Genomic DNA, 15,549 nt, shown 5'->3' on the forward strand with positions numbered 1-15,549 from the left:
TATTCCTTGTATTTTTTATGTTTACAGGGCTTTCTGATCTGGATATTGTATCGATATCAGATGATATTGTATTTTGCTAAGCATTAAATATCTATATTAATACTATATTAATAGAGTATATTAAAATATACTCTGAATTAGTAATATGATTTTGCTATTAAATTATATTTATTTATTTGAATAAATCTTTTTTTAAATAAATTAATATTAGATGTACAATAACAAAAACATGCCACCATATTGTAAGATTCTTGTACTTTTTGAATTTAAATAAAGTAACCGTTTGTCAGGAATTAATGTCCGTTTTTATAATTATTGTCTATGGTTTAATACACGCACTGAGAGAGGTAACCGGCACGTGTTGGATAATGGAGCAGGCACAATAACTTTTCAACAACTTTAATATAATGCAGTTTATCTATATTTTCACTGAGTCTACCAGTAATACAACGATTAAACAGATATCGCCTGTATCTCGACTATATTCACTACAATGGTTTCGACTATACGACTTGAACTCTCGCGGATGACACGTCTGTCTCATTCGCCGACTAGGGAGAGAGTCTCCGTCGCTTGCTGCTCCGCGCATCGGAGCACGTTCGGTGATTTCAAAGCTAACAAAGATTGCATCAGCCCTTGTCTGATTGGTCCTTTCCTAGTATCACTCACTCGTGTCGTATTCGATCGAGAGGCGCTCTTTTTGGTCACTGAACAGCACTCATGGCGCCATCCACCGGTTGTCCTAGGGACTTCTTGGTAACTTTCTTACAGCTCGGCCATCCTGCATTTATGTTCGTTCCCGAAGATACATATTTATCTATCGCTTTTTATTATCACAGTTTCATAGACGCATCTCTTATTTATAGTAATATCGCTTGTAAATAACGCAGTGTCTCTTATTTTCTTAATCTTATATTTAAACAATTTTTAACCTAATCTTATTTTAACATAATCTATCTACATTGCTCTTATACTAATTAATACTATGTATGCCGTACTTAAAGTATAACTAATTTCCTTCGCTTATCATTTCCAAAGTTTGAGACGATCGGATGAAAGAATTGTGTTAAATGGACGCGTTGTCAAGTTAAAACCAGGTATATCTTGCACAACGTAACGATGATTACCTAGTATTTTTCCTATCATATACGGGCCCTTATATTTAGCCTTTAATTTCGCATTTACACCCGGTTTCATTTGTGTCTCATACTAGTACGTATTCACCTGGTTCGAACTTGGACGGTTTTCGAGATCGTTCGTCGCGGTACTCTTTATTGTATTGACGTATTTTGTCCGTTGCTGTCAATGCCATATCACAATTTTTCTTTCTTTCAGTTTCTATATCTACATCGATTGACGTTAATTTTTGAGTAAATTTTGCAAGCGGATAGTCTGTATGGGAACGCTGACTGTACCCCAATACCAGTTTTGTCAGAGACGTTTTTGTTACAGCATGGTAAGTGTTATTTATAATATACTGTATGTCTTTAACCCTATCTTTCCATTCCGACGAATTATTTATTAACTTAGTTAAGGAACTCTTGATAAATCGATTCACTCTCTCGACTATTCCATTAGCCCAGGGGGCAGCTACTGCAATTTTCCTATATTTAATTCGATTTGATTCGACAAATTCGCGAAATTCATTTGAAGTGAATGCCGTTCCACGATCAGTTACAACTTCAGTCGGATTTCCAAACGTTGCAAAGATATCGCTTAATATACCGAGTACTTCTCGAGTCGATGTGGATTTGACTGCATTTAACCAAGTAAAGCGAGAGAATGCATCGACTATGATTAGTATATGTTTATATTTATCACATTTATATTTATCATATTTATCATATTTAAGTTTCTTGTAACGGACCGAAATGATCAATGTGAATTATTTCCATTACAACCGTTGAGGACGGATACAGTGATGTCTCCCCTTCGAAACGATTCATGGAGTCATTAACCATTAGACAGGTAATACAATTTTCTATATAACTATTTATGCGCTTACGCATACCGGGAAACCAAAAATATTCTTTTACCCCTTGTAATGTTTTCTCGAACCCTGCATGCGCCATTTCATCGTGATGAGCGCGTATGACTCCAGATATCATTAATTCCGGAACTACGAATTTTATATCTTCATTTTCTTTTCTATAAACCAGACCGTCTATCAATTTCAATTTATCATCGTCTTCATTTTCTAATTTATTTGCTATCTCTTGAATTTTAGGATCTGCCAATTGCCGAAATTCAAGCTCTCTTTCTATGGGGCGTTCGTCTACGTAACCCACACGACTGAGAGCGTCGACGTGTTGCATCTTATTACCCGGACGATGAACAACTTTAAAATAATAATTTTGCAAAGCAAGCGTCCACCACGCTATTCGCGGATTCAAATTTGCTTTATTCACTGCATAAACTATCGCGTTACAGTCAGTGACTATAATAAAACGCAACCCATAAAGATATAAATGAAATCTCTCCACTGCCCTAACCATGGCTAACATTTCTAACTCGTAACTATGATAATTTCTTTCAGCTCGGTTCGTAATCTGGCTGAAGAAAGCTATTGCCGCCCAATTATTATTCTGCTGCTTCTGCAGCAGTATAGCTCCAAGGCCCAAGGCATGACTGGCATCTGTATGCAGCTCAGTCTCAGCTGCTGGATTATACAAGCACACGGGAAATGAGGTAAATTCTTTCTTTAAGTTTTCGAATGCCTTAATACATGTTTCATCGAAATCAAATGCAATACCTTTTTTAAGAAGATTTTGCATCGGCCCGGCTTTCACTGCAAAGTGTCTGATAAATTTTCTAAAATAACCGGCTAAGACTAAAAATCTGCGCACTTCGTGTACGTTTTTCGATTGTTTAAAATTTCGTACAGCTTCGATATGCCGCGGGCTAAGAGTGACCCCGTTTTCAGAAATTATATATCCTAGGAATTCTATTTCTTGACGTAAGAATTGACACTTTGTATAATTTAATTCGAACTTATATTTTTTTAGATATTTCAAGTCCGTCTCGTTCAAGACGGCTAGATTCTGGTCTATGGTTTCCGACGGTATAAGAATATCGTCTATATAAACGATAACCTTGTCTTGCCGTATGAGCGAATCCAATATTTGCAAAAGACGCTTCTGGAATTCCGCAGGAGCTTCTGAATACCCGAATGGTAAATATTTGTATTCGTATTGCCCATCAGGCGTAGCGAAAGCAAAATACTTTGTACATTCCTCATGTACTTTGATATGATGAAACCCGTCCTTCAAATCTAACAACGTAAACACTGACTTTCCATAAAGTCTCGACAAACAATCCTCGATTACCGGAAAAGGGTACTTCTGTTTTATTACTCGACTATTTAACGGTCTCAAATCAACACATAATCTGATCGCGCCGTTTTTCTTTTTAATAGGTACAATCCTTGCGCAATATGGTGAGATACTCGGCTGGATGATCCCTCGATTCAACAGGTCATCCACGACTTCTCTTATTTGTAGCCGTTCGACATAAGCAAATCGTCGCGGCGCAAAAGCGTATACAGAGTCGTCCTTCAAATGAACGCGAACGGAATAACCATCTTCAATCAGTATTACCTTCAAATTCTCTACTGCTAATATTTCCTCCATCAATCGTTTCTTTGTCTTTAAATCATAATCTATTTCGCTATCTTGTATTACTTGTTGCAGGTTGCTAAGTGAATCCGCAACATAGAGAGGTAGGTTGTCAAAGAGGGTCACATCAGCCACTGGTTCGCCAACCTCCGTCTGGTGCAACTTATATACTAGAATGAGTTTTTCTTTTGCTATAAAATCTCTTCCTAAAATTAAGTCGCCGTTAAACGCTTTTTCATTTATTACATATAGGTTTATTTCAAACTTACGACCGCTCAGGGCGCTAATCGTTAACTCTGGAACGATCCCGACTATATTTAGTGGAGCGCGATTTAAGTTAACTAGACAGCGATCGACTGGTAAGAGGACCTTGGTGTATGGCTCGATCCGCTCTTTATATATATATCTGAACTAACAAAAGAAACAGGACTTCCGGTGTCCATTAACGCCACTAACTCACATGCTTTATTACAGATCGAGTTCACCTGGATGAGTGGTCTGGACAGTTCCAATCTGCTGCTTTCATCCTCCGATACCAGGGCCACCGAATCTCCCTCTGCCTCCTCGAACACCGCTGCTGCTGCTTGCACTGTTTGCTGCCTGCGTGCTCCTTGCGCCCCTTGCCGATTCCGCAGGGCCTGACAGTCGAATTGGCGATGTCCTTTTTCCTTGCAGAAAAAGCAGGTAAGATCGCCTCTGCATTCCTTGTGTGTATGTCCCCGTTTTCCGCAATTGCGACACACTATGTCTTTAGTCTTGTTAACGTTCGGTGTCACACACGATTTTCTCTCACTATCCAACATACCTTCCGTAATATTTCTCATTTTCTCCAGGAATACGTCTAACGAGGTATCTGCTACGGAGAGTGCTGTTGCCCTTAACGCATTCTGCGATATCCCGCCTATGAGAATATGTATCACATTTCTGTTAGGTAAGTCTAACATTTGCATCAATGCTCTTTTAGCAATGACCTACTGATCGAACGTTTCTTTGTTCGAGTTCCATTTATGTGCTTCTATTCGCTGCATCTGCTTATAGAAGGGCACTTTCTTCCCGAATACTTTCACTAACTCCGGTTTAAGTCCGAACCACGATTCAATTGCAACTCCGTTCTGGATATCGTACCACGTGCGTGCGAATTTTATTAACTTGCTCGACGCCGCGAGTAAGGTCGCTCCATCGGACGCACCGTGTACTTGTGCTACCTTGTCTACACGTTGCACCCACGCACTTATATTTTCTGTTTCAGTTCCACCGAATTCGGGAATTTGTGAAGCCAACCAATTCACTACATTCCCCGTTGATACGTCTGCTGCGTAGGGAGCCGGCCGTATCTCCTGCCGAGTTGGTGAGCAGTCCATAGCTCCTGAGCCAGCCCTTGGTAATCTCGACTCCCCGCTTTCGCCCATCTCATTGCGCGACACCACCTCTTGTCTCTCGTTTCCCGTACAATTAGATCTAACTTCTTGGAGTACCTGTGTCATAAACTGGTTTTGCGCTTTTTGCATATCTCTTTGCTGTTGCAGGATAGTTTCTGTGATCCTCGCGAGCGCGTGGTATAATGCGGTTGCTGTTACTGAATGTTCCAACGAGGCTGCTTCTCCTCTTTCTTCCCTTGCTAGCTTCGTCGGGCCTATTTTCTCTAAATAAGACATAATTGTCTCAATAAGTGTTTTTCGATCCTCCGACAACGGGAGACGAAAGCGTTTCGCTTCCTTTTGGAGTTGCTCCAGTGGTGCTTCAAGTGTCGCTCTTTCCATCATCCTTGTCCTCGGCATCACGTTCTGTGCACGTGCTCACCTTACTCCGTACCCGTGATCAACACAGCGTTTATTATATTTATTTTTTTTAATGATGACGCAAATTCAAATCCCACTTCTGAAATTTTGACTGTAAGATTCTTGTACTTTTTGAATTTAAATAAAGTAACCGTTTGTCAGGAATTAATGTCCGTTTTTATAATTATTGTCTATGGTTTAATACACGCACTGAGAGAGGTAACCGGCACGTGTTGGATAATGGAGCAGGCACAATAACTTTTCAACAACTTTAATATAATGCTGTTTATCTATATTTTTACTGAGTCTATCCGTAATACAACGATTAAACAGATATCGCCTGTAACGATATCTCGACTATATTCACTACAATGGTTTCGACTATACGACTTGAACTCTCATGACACATCTGTCTTATTCGCCGACTAGGGAGAGAGTCCCCGTCGCTCGCTGCTCCGCGCATCGGAGCACGTTCGGTGATTTCAAAGCTAACAAAGATTGCATCAGCCCTTGTCTGATTGGTCCTTTCCTAGTATCACTCACTCGTGTCGTGTTCGATCGAGAGGCGCTCTTTTTGGTCACTGAACAGCACTCATGGCGCCATCCACCGGTTATCCTAGGGACTTCTTAGTAACTTTCTTACAATATTAGTCAAATTATCAAATTATTTTTATTAATATAATAATAATAAAAATAAAAGTAATTTACCTTGTTATCGCAAATTATCTGCATTTTAGATGTAGATTTTTGAAATTTTTCTAAATTTTTCTAAAGTTTTCTTTAAATAAGATTCTTTTATCTATTTTTGGTATAAGAGTTTCAAGGTTTTTTGAGCCAGCTTTTAATCGTAAAAGTGAATGGAAATCAATTTCTTCATCTATATCAAAAAGGGTGTTTTTTACAAATTTTAAAAAATTAATTCATTATTTATTATAATATTAAAGGATTATGAACTTTCTCATGAAAAGAATTTCATCTATTTTTTTGATTTTTGTAATATTTTATTTTTATTATGCAAATCGGACTCAAGCTCTCGATCAAGAACTAGCCTAGAACTTGATCAATTTAGCCGTTATTGAGATTCGATAATTTCGGATGCTCGCATCTCGCATAAAGTCACACGGTAGTTCTCGGTTGACTTGACATCCGAGAACTACCGACACTACCGTGTTTCCTGATATATAAAATATAATATAAATATTAGGATGTAATTAAAAACTTATATATTTCTTTTAATTTGTTAATGAAGTCTTGCTTGGTGGATAATTTTTTTACTCATACAGAATTTGCAAGCAAATACAAAGTTATTATTTTTACTTAAGTTAGATTTAAAAACGAACACGTCGGAAAATGCTGACCATAGCATTATATTTAAATCTTTTTCATTTAAGATTTCATTCAAAATATTCTCTATGTTCTCATTCATTGTTACACTTATTCTTCAAACTTGTAAAACTTATAAAAATTCTATTCTTGCACAGATTGAGTGCTATTCACTATTTGTATAGTTTCTAAGAATAACATTTAATCTATACAAGAATTTTACAAGTTTTACACGTTTGAAGAATAATTGTGAAAAAATGAATGAGAATATGAATATTTTGATTGAGATTTTAAATAAAAAGAACAATACGTCCTGAAATAAAAAAGTAGTGAAGAAATAAACACTGATGTGAGTGTGGCGACGTATGTATGTGTACATGTGTGTGCGTTGGCTGATAACATTTTGTTCGGAGGCAATGAGTTAGATTCGTGTTAGAGGTATCTAATTGTTCTTTATAAAGCTCTTCTTATTCTTTATAAATAAGTGATAAGCTTTGTGAACGGCATTTAAGTTCTATAGTTTTTATAATTTTTATGATTCTTCAATATGTTGGTACGGATGTTATGCATATGCGCGAGACGTGTACGTATAAGATAAGACCTGAAGAATAAGAATAGATAAGAATTCTTTTTGGCTGAACTGATTATACTAGTTCACAGTTTATCTTTCTTTTTTACACTAAAAGAAGAAAGATAAACTTTGAACTAGTGCAGCCAGTTCAACTAAAAAGAACAGACCCATAGTTGTACAATTTACTGAATGGAATGAGTTGTCATTCGTTGCCTTTGAAATGCATTTGATTGAGAGATTTTATGTATTGGATTGTAACTGCTTTTAGAAGTACCTCTGTCCCCTGTAAAAGGACACAACATTTATCTGCTCGATAGCCAGTCTAGCTTGCGCGTGCGTATTGTGAATGCGACATGGCGCATGCGCATGAGTTGAAACACCGGAAACGAAAGCGAAATTAATATGGCCGTGAATAACGATTGACCGGAATGTCTGAAGTGAAACATTCTAGATTTCAGTGAACTTTGCTAGAAATATATATGGTATATAGCTTTTAACTCTCTTGAGTGGGACCGTGTGTGCTGTCCGAGAAGTCGGTATGACTGTGCGCGGCTTGATTACTGTTAATATTTTATCATTAGATTGTGTGATATAAGTGAATACAAGTGACCGAAACATCGACATGTGGCAATAAATAATACGCAATATTCGTATAATATTTGCGAGTAGGTCGCGTCCTCCGGATATTATGTAGTATATAATCTACTGTGACGGATTCAGCGAATTATTCCGTCAATATCATTTTACCGATCTGGCGGTGGAGTGGTTTGAAGTTCGTGCTCTTGGATATCTTTTACGTTCCCTCTGCGGACAAATGTCGACATACATCTACATATTGGATTCAGTCTGAAATTGCTTTGAAATATTGAAGTTCTGATATTTATCATATATCTACATATCATATCTACAAGTTTGTTTCAATCCAAACCTGGTATGTTCTTTTTTATTTATTTCATTTTATTTGAATTGTGACGCTGTGTACTATGCCTTTTACAGTGAGTGATAATAGCTTATTTATTACCGTAATTATTATATCTTATTCTTTGTAGCTTATTAATCTTAGTGATTTGCTTATTAGTCTTGTTGCTAATATTATTTTGATTTTATTTCAACTATATATTCAACTATTTGCTGATAATAAATTTTTTGTATGTGCTGTTTTTTAAACTTTTTGATTTTATTAATAATATACTTTTTCACTCTTGTTTATTTAATTTTCTTATTATACTGCATCACTATTATATTTAATTATCTTTATATTGATTATCAGATATTGATACATACTGCTTTACTTTAATAAATTGCTTGATTAATCACTTGTTTTATTAGGCCTTATTTACTCATTTATTTATTTATTTACATTTTATTATCAATTGTTTTGACAGTATTATACTATCTGCAATATGGAATGTATATTTATTTAATTTGATTTATGCTTGTTTACATTTTTAGTATGCATCATTTTAACTGCTTTTACTTATTAAATTGCATATTAATTTAGTTTGTTTATTATTTTATTGTTTCTGTTTAAATTTATATAATTTTTATTTATCTCTATAATATTATATATACTCATCAATATTCTCATTTCTATTTCAATCTCTGATTCAGTTTAACTCAGCTTAACTTTAATTTAATCTAATTAATTCAATTGGAGTTTTATTCAAATTTCTTATATTCTTACACTATTTACTACCTAAATCTTCTTACTCTAATCATTAATTGTTATTCTAATTATTTATCTTATTTAATTTTAATTATCTTTGATTATTAAATGAATAATTCCAAATTTTCTCATATGTTAATTTTAATTTAACTTTGATTTTGATTTAATTTATTTTAATCAGGTTTAGCTCATTTGATGTAATTTTTATTGATATAATTACATTCTATCCATTAATTTCATTTTACTTTACTTATCTATCAATTAATTTCTTTTGAGAAACTATTTTCATGGGCGCCGGATAACCGATGTGAACTTAGTGCCCAACTTTAAAAAATTAAAAAATTAAAAAATTGTTTATACCATAGGTTTGTACCTCGTTTGTACCTGTTTGTATCACTTTTTATTTTGTTTGTGTCTAACGGGTTAAAAAGTTACAAGGGGGTGAAAAACTCGTCAGTACAAACAATGCTCTTTCGAATGGCATTGGCCGTTTTGAGCTATCTTGAAAAATGACAAAAGTATCTCTTGGACGTATTTTGAAAAGACTGTACTTCCGATTCCGTTGAGGTACAAACGATTTGAAAAGAGGTACGATGCTGTTTCGGCGTTGGTGGTTTTTAAATATCTTAAAGTTAAGTGCTGACGATTTTTTTACCCCCCTTGTAACTTTTTAATCCGTTAGATACAAACAAAATAAAAAGTGGTACAAACCTATGATATAAACAATTTTTTAATTTTTTAAAGTTGGGCGTTAAGTTCACATCAGTCGCCGGATAGCTATTGTATTATAATGCTATTCTCTGGCTGCCCCTATATGCACATTTGCACACCTTTTACTTGCTGCCTATATATTTGCCTTTTAATTTGATTTTGATGAATTGATGTTATTATTTCATCATTATTGTACCTATTTTGTGTAATTTTTTGCTGTATTTCAGTAATTTATTTAAATCTTTATTTCTTGTTAGACAAGCTTAATTTGGATCATAATTTTGATCTATGCATTTAAATAGAGAGTGCGTAGGGATTAGCAAGGTATGTGTGCTACTTAATATCCCTAACATTTTTATTTATAGAAATCAAGATGTCATCAACGATTATCAGGATGTAATGTACAGATATTTTTCGTGCAGTTACTTCACACAAAAAATGCACAAAAGCATTAATCCATTTACTGAACAAAAATAAGATAAATAAATGAACTCTTCAGTTGATTAATAAGCAAGCTTGCTGCTCATAAACTAAGCAGTTTTGTTTCAATAATATTTCATATTTTGTGTTTATTTGCTAATTGTAAAATTTCAAGGCTAAGAGATTCATAATGCAAGAAATCTTTTATGCATAATATATATTATATTAAAAATAGTAAAGCATTATATTCTGAAAATTTTTTGCACTATGGTTCTCATTAACCTTATTGTTACATTCGGATTGCCTATATCATGAAAACTTTATATTTTTTTTCTAAAAAAAATTTTATTTTCAAAAATTAATTATAACTATATATATTTGCTAATAATAAAAATAAATTATAAGATATAATGTTGACAAAAGTAGAAATTAAAGAATGGATATGTTGAGAACAATGTTACTAACCTATTAGGAACACTAACTTTAAAATATCACAATAGAATGGAAAAATTGTATATAGAATAAGAAAAAAATTTATATAATTTCTTATTTTTTTTCTTGTAATTGTTCGATTCTTCTTACATAGATTGAACAAATTCTATTTTTTCTATTTTATTTTTTATTAATTTATTAAAGAAATGTTTGTGCCGTTCTATTACTTTTATTTTCTGACATACTATATGTTAAATTTGAAGTAGGTGATATTGCAGTGACATTATTAACTTGCTTTCTTCCACTATCCCAGTCTTGAGCATTTGATAACACTTTTCCTAAGGAACTCAAAATGTCCTTTTCTGATACAGATATCTCTACAATACTTTCGTTAAGTGGTATCACATAATAATATAAAAAAGAAAATTGATAAAAATAAAAATTGAAACATTTATATAAATTGAATAAAATATGGTTTATAACGTAAAGATATTAAAAACATGTCTCTTCATGCTCTTCATGCAATTAAAAAAAGGCGGTATTACATAAGAAACTTATTAACTTTCTTAGAACTTGTAAATTTCATTGCAATTTGTGCTGTTATAAACTTTTTTAACATTACTGAAGATTTAGTAATAATTCCATTTTTATCTAAACAGAACCTAAGCATGCTATTCTGAAAACAAAGATTTATTTTAAATGTTTATAATTTATTTTAAATGTTTTTATGTTTTTATTGAAGTAATATGCATAATAATTCAAAATAAATTTGTTAAAACCTCTAAATTCTATCATTTAATTCTCTTCGGCTTTGTAATGGTTCACGATAGATATAACTTTTTAAATGTTTCTACAGAAAAAAATCTAATGGGGTTAAATCTGGCGATCTAGCCAATCTGACTAATTTTGAGGCCCACTCATGGCGTCCGACATTTGTTTGGATATATTACATTCAAATAATTTGTAACATTTCTTGTATCTCTATATGTGGAAGTGCGCCATCTTGTTGAAAATACATATTTTTTTTTATTGTCAACGGGACATTTTCCAACAATATTGGCAAATCATTTAAATAAATTTTGCTGTTAATTCGAATGGTCCAATCTAAAGAAAGTTCAAATTATTTATTTTTTTAAATCTAAATATTCAATGACATGATTGACAATTAAAGAATATAAACATGTTAAAAGATAACACTATAATAGATACTAAAAATATTAAAATATTGTCCACTATACCAGCCCATAAACTGATACTAAATCTATGCTAGTAATTTACTGCAATTTACTATACTCATGAGGATTTCCATTTGCCCAAATGTAACAATTATGTCTGTTGAAAATTCCTTCACGGGTAAAATAACATTTATCGCTAAACATTATATGATGTACAAATGCAAGTTGTTGTCCTTGATTTAATAACCATGTGTTTAAAAGTTTATTCGCCGTGCATAATCTTGTGGCATCAAATGTTGCACTTTCGAATAATGAAATGCGTGCATTCTATTTTCTTGTAAAATTTTATTGAAAAAAACTGTATCAAGTTAAAAATAGAATGTAACTAACAATATCTTTTATTAAAAAAAAATAGAACCCAAGTGGTGCGTATATCTGTTTCTTCATTGAAGAGTCTTTTTATTGTCATACTTAACTCAATTCTAGTTGTGATCAAATTAAAACATAAAATCTAAGTGCTAGTATCTTTGTGATGATCTTTGTATTTTCATTGAAGAGTCTTCCTATTCCAAGTGATAATAGCTTTAATTCTTTTAAAAAAAAATTGATTTCAACATTGCTAACTTAACTCAAATGATATCATTTATAAAAGATTTGATATCAATAATTGGTGCTAAGTTATAATCCTACTAAAATTGCATCATTCTACTAAACCCAAGTGATATGTATCAAGTAAGGGGGGAGGGGAGCACATACGTGCCCTACGAGCGGAGATATCCATCGAGTGAGAGACCAACATCGCTCTGGAATACCGGTCGTGGGGATTCGAAAGAATACATGTATATATGTATATATGTATACTGTAATATGTATATGTAGTGTGTGTGTGTGTGTGTGTGTGTGTGTGTGTGTGTGTGTGTGTGTGTGTGTGTGTGTGTGTGTGTGTGTGGGTGGGTGGGTGGGTGGGTGGGTGTGTGTGTGTGTGTGTGTGTGTGTGTGTGTGTGTGTGTGTGTGTGTGTGTGTGTGTGTCATTGTATTGTTGATGTGTTATTCTAAACACGTTATTTGCGATAAATATCATCACATGCCTCGGTAGTCGAAAGGATAAGATGCCTGACCGGTAAGCAGGAGATCCAGGTTCGATTCCTGGCTGAGGTGATATTTTGTCGCAAAATAATTATGAGTTTTCATGACTGGTTTGTGGTCGGGCCCCGTCGTGACGCACACCTTCTCTTCTTATTAATCCATAGATTAGTAACATTTAAAGAATCAAGATATTTACGAATTTTTTCATCTAAATAAATGTATAAAAATGTATAAAAGGTTTATGTATAGAAGGTAACACACATTTTTATGTATAGAAGGTAATTGAAGCAAATCTCCAAATAAAAGAACATGCTTTTGACCAAACCAATCATCATCACAATCAAAGTATCGAATATTTCAAACAATCGTAAATGTATATACAAATGGCCAATCATGGAGCCGAGCGCGCCCAACATTGGCAGAATCAGTAATGTGCCGCCTTGTTTCGTCATCGGAAGTTATTCGTTTTTTTTTTTGTTGGCTTTTTCCTTGCTCTTCGCTTTCATACCCATGCCGATTTTGGTCTTGACTTTCGCTGCCCAAACGGCTGTAGCGGCAGCTTTTTCGCCCAGAGTCGAATCTCTCATGATGACGCGTCCTAGGGCTTTATTGGCGAGTATCTTATCCGCCGCATATCTATCGGTGAGATCGTTGCTCCGAGAAAACGCAATGTCGTGTTTACGGCACGCCGCCTCAAGTGGATTTATACCCGTTTCATCTCTGGCTAATCGCTTTTTCAGCCGAGTACTCGGACCGCAAAATTGATAGTCGGGAATATGTAACTCGAAAGGAAGCGCATTTATCGCTCGATTGAGCAGACCTCCAACGCAGCCTTCGTTTCGACGTTGCTGCTGACATATGTTACAATCTTTTATCTTCGGTGCGAGACCGTCTATATGCGTGCGTTGCCACGATTGGTTATAATGCTTGACGCAGCGACGATAGATTTGAATCTTCAAATCCGCCTTTATATGCTTCGGAAGTTTGTTTCCACACGTGGTCGATATAGGCTATGTTCCCTTTTTACTGGCAGTGCAATCATAATGACGTCATGACAGTTCACTGCCGCAATCATTCCGAAATTACTGTAGTACTGCCAGTAGCATTATGATGTCGTATTTCGGAATAGCACTGCAGTAGCAACAGTGGACTGTAACAATAGTGCGTAACAGTAATACTATGTAATAGATGGATAAACGCACAAAGCTTTCAATATGCTTAATAGCTTTAGAAGTTTTAAACGAAAGTAGTAGCGATTCTTCCGAAGAAGAAAACCAAATGGAATTAACACCACTTCTAGCAGTTCGACCGTGTATTAAAAATTATATGGATATAATAATTAAATATTCAGATGTAGAGTTTAAGAGTCATTTTCGGTAAGATAAATATAAATAATTGTGTAGTTATATATATAAAATGCTTGGAAATAAGTTTATTATCTTGAATATTTAAAGAAAACTTATTTGATTTAAGATTAATAAATCTTCAATTACAGACTGTCACGTGTAGTATTTACATACTTATTAAATTTAATAAAACCTATCTTAATAAAGCAATCCAATAGATACAGACGATGCACAATTCCTCCAAACATACAATTATTAGTAGCACTATGGACCATGACACCTGACTCATATAGCAGGTAATTGTGTATATGTAAATAAGAACAAAGCTATATAACTATAAAAAAAATAAATATGAACATTATGTTTATTATATTTATTTATCTATTATTATATTATTTATATATTCTGTATTTAATTAATAGATTGTTTGTGACCGATTTAATATTGGGCGTGCAACTGCTTGGCGTGCTAATAGAAGAATCTGTTCGATTTATTCATTAGCATCCCAATTTATTAAATGGCCAAATATAGAGGAATATACATGGACAGACATTCAAATCAAATATAAGTTTTCAAAAGTAGTTGGTGCCATAGATGGTACTCACATACATATTCATAAACCAAAGAAACATGCAAAGAGTTACATAAATCGAAAAAGCTATTATTCGATACAATTGCAAGTGAGCGAAAGATTTGATGTAACCTTTAGAGAAATTTAATACTGACGATATTAATGTGATGTATTAATGTGACTAATTATTAATTGTGCATATTAAAACATGAATAATGCTTTTCAAAATAAATAATTCATTACGAATAAATTTAAAATTGCCAGTATTAAATTTATCTAAAAGGATAATATGATTAAAAATAAAAGTTTTATAAAATTGATTTTATAAAATTGATAAATGCTTAAATATTTAAACATTTTCTTGTAGGTTGTATGTGATTCTATCTTGAAATTTATTCATTGTTACGCAGGACAACCTGGATCTGTGCACGATACGAATATTCCGACTAAGCGGCATTCAATCTATGTGCACAGAAAATTACTTTCCACAGAATAGTCATTTATTAGGTGATGCTGCATATGTTTTGCAAAAAAAATGTAATGGTGCCTTATAAAAACAATGGTCATTTGACAGAAGCTCAAATTAATTTTAATATACGTTTATGTTCGGCCCGTGTTATGGTTGAAAGAGCCATCGGTTTGTTAAAAGGACGTTTTCGTAATCTCTTAGATAAGTTATATATGAAACGGACAGACTTGATACCTCAATACATTATTACTTATTGTGTGCTACATAATAATAATATTTGTATTTTACATAAAGATTTTATAGATGATGTAATCGTTGCAAACGAAACAAACAATCTATCCGTGATTGCACATAATGTTGAAATTAATGATCAAAATAAAAAAGAA

The 15,549-nt window shown here is 33.7% G+C and overlaps 2 long non-coding RNA genes across 2 annotated transcripts in view; both read left to right on the forward strand.

The window, feature by feature from the left end:
- Positions 1-756: 756 nt before the first annotated feature.
- On the forward strand, positions 757-5,601 carry LOC148938063 (uncharacterized). Its single transcript, XR_016138332.1, has 9 exons — positions 757-1,097; positions 1,336-1,456; positions 1,853-1,968; positions 2,228-2,688; positions 3,006-3,172; positions 3,416-3,973; positions 4,089-4,298; positions 4,448-4,545; positions 4,864-5,601. It is a non-coding gene; the product is annotated as an uncharacterized LOC148938063 (long non-coding RNA).
- A 1,991-nt stretch (positions 5,602-7,592) lies between these two features.
- Positions 7,593-15,549, forward strand: part of LOC148938064 (uncharacterized) — a 52,020-nt gene continuing 44,063 nt past the window's right edge. Inside the window, exon 1 of the long non-coding RNA XR_016141406.1 lies at positions 7,593-8,217. This is a non-coding gene — a long non-coding RNA (uncharacterized LOC148938064). The remainder of the gene's footprint in view (positions 8,218-15,549) is intronic.

The sequence above is a fragment of the Pogonomyrmex barbatus genome, unplaced genomic scaffold (genome assembly GCF_055798465.1).
Source record: "Pogonomyrmex barbatus isolate J1 unplaced genomic scaffold, ASM5579846v1 scaffold1, whole genome shotgun sequence".
Taxonomy (NCBI): Eukaryota; Metazoa; Arthropoda; class Insecta; order Hymenoptera; family Formicidae; genus Pogonomyrmex; species Pogonomyrmex barbatus.